Source organism: Arachis ipaensis, chromosome B04 (genome assembly GCF_000816755.2).
Source record: "Arachis ipaensis cultivar K30076 chromosome B04, Araip1.1, whole genome shotgun sequence".
Lineage (NCBI taxonomy): Eukaryota > Viridiplantae > Streptophyta > Magnoliopsida > Fabales > Fabaceae > Arachis > Arachis ipaensis.
Window position 1 is genome coordinate 31,292,927 of NC_029788.2, and position 7,768 is coordinate 31,300,694.

The 7,768-nt window shown below is 38.6% G+C and overlaps 1 long non-coding RNA gene across 1 annotated transcript in view; it reads right to left on the bottom strand.

Annotated features, from left to right (window-relative positions):
* The window catches only part of LOC107637680, a 2,169-nt gene extending 1,782 nt beyond the window's left edge, over window positions 1-387 (bottom strand). Inside the window, exon 1 of the long non-coding RNA XR_002360960.1 lies at window positions 375-387. This is a non-coding gene — a long non-coding RNA (uncharacterized LOC107637680). The remainder of the gene's footprint in view (window positions 1-374) is intronic.

Sequence of the window (7,768 nt, forward strand, 5' to 3'; positions counted from 1 at the left end):
TAACTATAACAGAGTGGAAATAGTCAATTTACACTCTAATAGTACATCAAGAACCATCACAAGAATTAGGAATTAGTTATTTCAGTTACTAATGCATGATGGTTCTCTACAATGCCAGCTGGAGTATAGTCTCTTGGGTCTCTAATCAACGATTCACATCATCTCTCTTGACAACAGAGCATCTGAATCTGAGATTAGAACCTTCGTGGTATAAGCTAGAACCAATAAGCAGCATTCCTGAGATCCGGAAAGTCTAAACCTTGTCTGTGGTATTCCGAGTAGGATCTAGGAAGGGATGACTGTGAAGAGCTTCAAACTTGCGAATGTTGGGCGCAGTGACAGTGCACAAAAGGATAATGGTCCTATTCCGACACTAGCGAGAACCGACAGATGATTAGCCCTGCGGTAGCTGATAAACCACTATTTTATGGTTTATCTTGTACTTAATTGAGTGGTTTTTATCAATCTTTCATACACTTGTTCATACAAAATGCATGGGTTTACATTCTCCTTCCGAATTTTGTGCTATGATTGAAAATATGCTTCTTTGGACTTTAAATTTGCTATGTTTAAACCTCTCTTATTACCATTTGATGCCTTGATATGTGTGTTAAGTGATTTCAGAGATTACAGGGCAGGAATGGCTCAGAGGATGGAAAGGAAGCATGCAAAAGTGGAAGGAATACAAGAAGTTGAAGAAACTGCTAAGCTGTCTAGCCTGACCTCTTCACACTTAAACGGTCATAACTTAAGGTACAGCAGTCCAAATGACACGGTTCTAGTTGCATTGGAAAGCTAACGTCCGGGGCTTCGCAACGATATATAATTTGCCATAGCTGCCTCGAAGCCAAGTGACGCGAACGCGTGGATCACGCGGACGCGTGACCTGGCAAAAACTCAATCCGTGCGAACGCGTGGACGACGCTTCCGTGTGACAATGTCGCGACCTGTACGTACCAGAAATCACTGGGGGCAATTTCTGGGCTATTTTTGACCCAGGTTTTGGCCCAAAAAACACAGATTAGAGGCTATAAAGTGGGGAAGTCCATCCATTCATGAGGGGGAGGCTGATAACACACAATTTTAGGTTTTAGATGTAGATTCTAGAGAGAGAAGCTCTCTCCTCTCTCTTAGGTTTTAGGAATTAGGATTTTTCTTAGTTTTAGGATTTAGGATTATTATTTCTTCTTCATCATAGATTCAATGTTCCTTTAATTCATGTTTTTCTTCTACTTTTAGATACTCTAATGCTTTTACTTGTATTTGCCTCATGTTGCCAAATTGGCTTATGAACTTTTCATGTTAGGATTCTCTTAATTAATATAATTTGAGGTATTTCAGACTCATGATTGTTTTGCTCTATTTATGATTTATTTTCCCTTTGGCTTGGGTTAATTAATTGGTAATACTTGAGTTATCAAACTTAGCAGTGGTTGAATTTGGCAATTGCTAATTGAATTGGATCGCTCTAAAAGTCGACTGGGACTTGAGGATCAATTTAATTAGTCCACTTGACTTTCCTTTATTTAATAAGGGATAACTAAGTGGGATTAAAACCCAATCCTCATCGCACCTGATAAGGATAACTAGAATAGGAATTCCAGTCTCATACCTTGCCAAGAGTTTTCTTTGCTATTGATTTAATTCCCTGCAATCTATTTTTTCTAGTTCAAACCTTTCAAAAACCCAAAAATACTATTTTCCATAACCAATAATAAATCATACTTCCCTGCAATTTCTTGAGAAGATGACCCGAGGTTTGAATACTTCGGTTATAAATTTCATTGGGTTTTGTTACTTGTGACAACCAAACATTTGCACGAAAGGGATTCTTGTAGGTCTAGAAGCTATACTTACAACGAGGATTTATTTTGTGAAAATTCTAGACCGCGCGAGAATCTCGCTCGTCAGTAGCTGTGCCTGGTATTTTTCATCCGAGACGAGAAATCTGACAGTTGATTAGCCGTACAGAAACCGTAGCCGGATCATTTTCACTGAGAGGATCCTACAGCTTGCCATGGAAGGGAGTACGCATGAATGGATGAGGATAATAGGAAAGCAGAGGTTCAGAGGCAACAAAGCATCTCCAATGCTTATCTAAAATTCTTACCAAAGAATTACATAAGTAACTTTATTTTATTTTATGTTTTATTTATCTTTTAATCGTTAAATCCTTATAACCATTTGATTCCGCCTGACTGAGATTTACAAGATGACCATAGCTTACTTCAAACTAACAATCTCCGTGGGATCGACCCTTACTCACGTAAGGTATTACTTGGACGACCCAGTGCACTTGCTGGTCAGCTGCACAGAGTTGTGAAAAAGTGTGAATCACGATTTTGTGTACCAATTGTGCACACTTTTAAGAAGATGGCGCTGAACTTGGAAGGAGGGAAGTTCAGCACCGTGATGCACGCAATGGAACTCTTCTCTCCACGCTGAACTTAGTGCAGCCCAAGTTCAGCGTGGGTTCACTCTTTTTTTTTCTTTTCTTTTTTTTTTTCAAGCTGAACATGAAAAATCTCAAGTTCAGCGTGGACTCTTGGCTATTTTCCTTCCTTGTTACATCGTTCTCCACGCTGAACTTGGAATTTTCCAAGTTCAGCGTGGGTCTTCTATCAATGTCACTCCATTTACGTCGATTACCATGCTGAACTTGGGATTTCTCAAGTTCAGCGTGGACTAGGCAGAGGCCACCATCACGCTCGCATGCACACTCCACATTGAACTTGGAAAATCCCAAGTTCAGCGTGGGCTTAGCAGAATCAACCGTCTCTAAAATGGGCAAAACTTTTTCTAAGTGTCCGGTTCCTGTTCTGAAAAATTATGCATGAACAAACACACGTAAAACAAAGGAAAAACAGTAAAAACTCAATAAAATTAAAACAAATAATAAAAATACTACTACAGAAAATAAATTAAGGATACGAAATTATCGGGTTACCTCCGGACAACCGCTTCTTTACCGTCACTATCTTGACGGTTAGCTCCTCTAAGAAGGAGAATCATAGGGGCTCAGCTCTTCTCCCCTCACTGTGAATCTTCTCCCTATGTCCCCATAAGTAGCTCAATATGCTCCAGAGAGAGGATTCCGTTTACTGTATAAGTGAACACTGGATTGCTAGTCAACACCACCTTCATTCATGGGGAGAAGTCTTCAGTGGGAATCTTTATGTTTCTCCATCCCCTGGGTACTTTCTTCTTTTTGGGAACCTCTGCTTTGGTGGATGATGCATTCCCGACACCAAACTTAGGTTTAATGTCAGGAGAAATTTTATTGATTTTTACTAAAGGAGGTTTGAGCTGCAGATTCTGCTATGCATCATCAGGGGGTTCTTGAAGGTTTTGAGTAATAAGTTCAGTCTGCATGCACCTCTCTTCTTTACCTGCTGAATGTATATCTTTGAAGACATGAAAGACCAGTTGCTCATTATGCACTCTAAGTACTAATTCACCCACTTCTACATCAATTAGAGCTCTCCCAGTGGCTAGGAAAGGTCTTCCTAGGATTATAGAGGCATTCTCATCCTCCCCCATGTCAAGAATCACAAAATCTGCTGAGAGGAAGAACTTACCCACATTGACCAAGACATTCTCCGCTAATCCATATGCAGGCTTTATAGATTTGTCTGCCATATGTAATGCTATCCGTGTGTGTTGTGCCTCTTGGATTTGTAGCTTCTTCATCACAGACAAGGGCATTAAATTGATGCTTGCTCCCAGATCACATAACACTTTCTCAAAGGTTGTGCTCCCAATGGTCCATGGAATTTGAAAGCTCCCTGGATCTGGCATCTTCCTTGGCAAGTTATTTTGAATGATGGCACTACATTCCTTAGTCAGGACCACTGTCTCATCTCCCTTTAAAGGCTTCTTCTTTGACAATAACTCCTTCATGAATTTGACATAGAGAGGCATTTGTTCCAAAACCTCAGCAAAAGAAATATTGATTTGCAACTTTCTGAAGACTTCCAAGAACTTTGAAAATTGCTTGTCCTTGGTCTCCTTTTGAAGTCTCTGAGGATATGGCATTTAGGCTTGTACTCAGGAGCCTTTGGCAATGTAGGATAAGTGTCAAGAGAGTCTGGGAATGGGTTGTCCGCACGCTTTAGAGGGACGTGCTCTACTTCTTCCTTCTTCTCCTCTGGAGCTTCTTTTTCAAATGGCTCCTCATTAACTTGTGCTTCCATACTTGCCACTTGTCCACTTATCAAGGTGATAGCCTTGCATTCCTCTCTTGGATTTGGAATTGTGTTACCAGGAAGGCTATTAGTGATCCTCTGATCAATTTCATTAACTTTTGTGGCTAATTGACCTATCTGAATCTCCAAGTTCTTGATTGATGCTCTGGTTTCCTGTCTAAAACTTGCCAATATTGCTTCCAAATGATTGTTCTGCTGGGGCTGAGAAGTTGCTTGCTGAGATGACTGAAACTAGTGGTTATTAAAATTATTCTGTTAAAAACCACCCTGAGAATTTTTATTAAAATTTTGTGGCCTCTGAGGTTGCTCTCTCCATCCAAAATTTGGGTGATTCCTCCACCCTTGATTGTAGGTCTTAGAGTATGGATCATTATTGGGGTTTCTAGAATCACTCCCCATGTAATTGACCTGTTCAGAAAAGGATTGAGCATAATCATAATTCTCATTTTGCATAAAATTACCTATCATGTTATAGGGAACCTCTTGAGGTGCATTCTGGGTGTTGACAGCTGAAGTTTGCATTCCACTCAACTGTTGAGTAATTAGATTTATTTGCTGAGACAAAAGCTTGTTCTGAGCAAGAAGAGCATCAACAGCTTCCACTTCCAAAACACCTCTTTTTTGAGGGGTCTCAGAGTTCTCAGGATTCCTGTTGGAGGAATATAAATATTGGTTGTTAGCAACCAACTCAATAAGCTCAGTAGTCTCCTCTGGTGTCTTCTTCATGTGCAAAGAACCAACTGCAGAATTATCTAAGCGCATCTTAGACATTTCACATAAGCCCTCATAAAAGATATCCAGCTGAGTCCATCTAGAGAACATGTCCGGAGGGCATTGCCTAGTCAGTAGCTTGAATCTCTCCCAAGCTTCACAAAGGGTCTCACCATCTTTCTGTCTGAAAGTTCGAACCTCCACCCTTAGCTTAGTCAGCTTTTGAGGTGGAAAAAATTTAGTCAGAAATCCAGTGACAACCTTATCCCAAGTATCTAGACTCTCCTTGGGTTGAGAATCTAACCACAACTTTGCTCTATCCTTCACATCAAATGGGAAGAGAATGAGTCTGTACACCTCAGGATTCACTCCATTGGTCTTCACAGTATCGCAAATCTGCAGGAAATGAGAGATAAATTGATTTGGATCTTCCTGAGGGAGTCTATGATATTGACAGTTTTGTTGCACAAGAGTAACCAGCTGTGGTTTCAGCTCAAAATTTTTTGTAGCTATGGGAGGCACCACAATACTCTTGCCATAAAGATCTGTATTAGGAGCAGTGTAAGAGCCAAACACTCTTCTAGGTTGTTCATTCCTATTCGGATTTGCCATATTGGCATTAGCAGCATTATTATGATCCATAGTGGACTCTACAGCCTTGCAAAGTCTTATGTGTTACAAACGCCACCTAAAAGTCCTTTCAGGTTCAGGATCAAAGTCTAATAGTAGTTTTTTGTCCCTGTTCCTGCTCATAAACAGACAGAAGACAAGAAAAGATGGGATTCTCTACGTCAGAGTGTAGAGAATTTCCAGTGAGGTAACCTGTGTAAAATAATAAAATAAAAATCCTACATAAATAAACACTAAAATTCGAAAATTACTTATTAAAATAAGACAAAAAAATTTGAAATTTTTAAACCAAATAATTAAGAAAAATTAAAATAAAATAACTAGGGGACACCAAACTTAATTTCAGAAATTAAGGAAAAACATTAGTAATACTTTTTGAAAATATTAAAGCAAAAATTTAATAAAATAAAAACTAAAACGCCTAATCTAAGCAATCAAACAACTAATAGTTGTTAATCACAATCAATCCCCGGCAACGGCGCCAAAAACTTGGTGCGGAATTTAAATCCACAAACTAACCGGCAAGTGCACCGGGTCGTACCAAGTAATACCTCAGGTGAGTGAGGGTCGATCCCACGAGGATTGATGGATCAAGCAACAATGGTCAAGTGATTTGCTTAGTCAGACAAACAGAAAGTAACGTTTGGGTCTTCATGAAGGAAAAATTGTCGGTAAAGAATTTCACAATAAATTCTCATTGCAAGTATAGTTCTAAACCAACAACGAATCCTCACATCAAATTTAATATGGTTGTCACTAGTTCAACCCCAATAAAATAACCAAGAGTATTAATCCCGGGTCGTTCTCCATAGGAATCACAATGAAGTGCTTTATTATTGGCTATGAAAGAATATTTTGGGATTTTTTTAATAAGGAACAAGAAATGTAAATAACAAGAGAAATAAGCTAATAACTAAGAAAGCCCTTAGCAAGGAATGAGAACTAGAAGTTCTATCCTCATTATCATCATCAATTGTAATAAGAATTGTCCATTACTCCCACTTAGTTAAGCTCTAACTATGAAGGAAAGTCAAGTAGATGGAATTGGCTCTTATCCACAAGTCCTAGTCAAATCATAGTGAAAGACTAGCTTTAGTGGCATTCAAGTCAACTAGCAACTTCCAATTATCAATCAACAAGAGACTTTGACAATTCAAGAGTCTCCAATTACTCAACTCAAGCCAAGAGGAGAAAAATCTAACTTATAACTAAAGGAGACATTTCATCAAACACATAGAGGGCAATAAAAGTAAACATCATAAATTGCAAGAATTAAAGGAAGCTATAACTAATCAAAGTAAGAACTCAACAATAGAAATTAAGGCAAACATCAAAAGACATGGAAATCATAAATTGCATTAAAAAGAAATAGAAATCAACAAGAGAGTTCATAAGCTAAAATTGACAAAATAAAGGAATTAACAAGAGAAGTAAAATACTAGAACAAGTAAAAGCAAAGAAAAACTAAAATAGAAAGAGAAAGAGAAAGAGATCTAGATCTAAAAAAGAGTAAACTAAGAACCCTAATCTAGAGAAAGGAGAGAGCCTCTCTCTCTAGAAAACTACATCTAAACTATGATGAAAAACTCAACTATGACTACCTGGTTTATCCCCCCTTCAATCCTTGGGTTCAATAGCATCAGAAATGAGTTGGATTGGGCCCAAAATGCCTCAGAAATCGCTGGCCACGAGTTGCTCAAAATGGCTCACGCTGATCCTGCGACGCACACATATGGGTGACGCATGCGCGTCGCCTAACTGCAAGGCAACTATGGCAAAATGCATATCATTTTGATGCCCCGGATGTTAGCTTTCCAACGCAACTGTTACTACCTCATTTGGACCTCTGTAGCTCAAGTTATGATCGATTTAGTACGAAGAGATCAGGATTGACAACTTAGCAATTCCTTCATTTCTTTATGAGTTCTCCCACTTTGCATGCTTTTCCTTCATTCCTTCAATCCAATCTTTGCCTTCTAAATCCGAAATCACTTAAAAAACATATCAAGGCATCGAATGGAATTAAAGTGAACTAAATTTATCAATTTTTGGGTCTAAAAAGCATGTTTTCACTCTTACGCACAATTTAAGGAGAATTTACAAAACTATGCTATTTTAGTGAATAAATATGAGAAAAGTTGATAAAATCTCCTAAATTAAGCACAAGATAATCCCCAAAATTGGGGTTTATCAGGTCTCAATTGCATTAACAGTAAATCAGA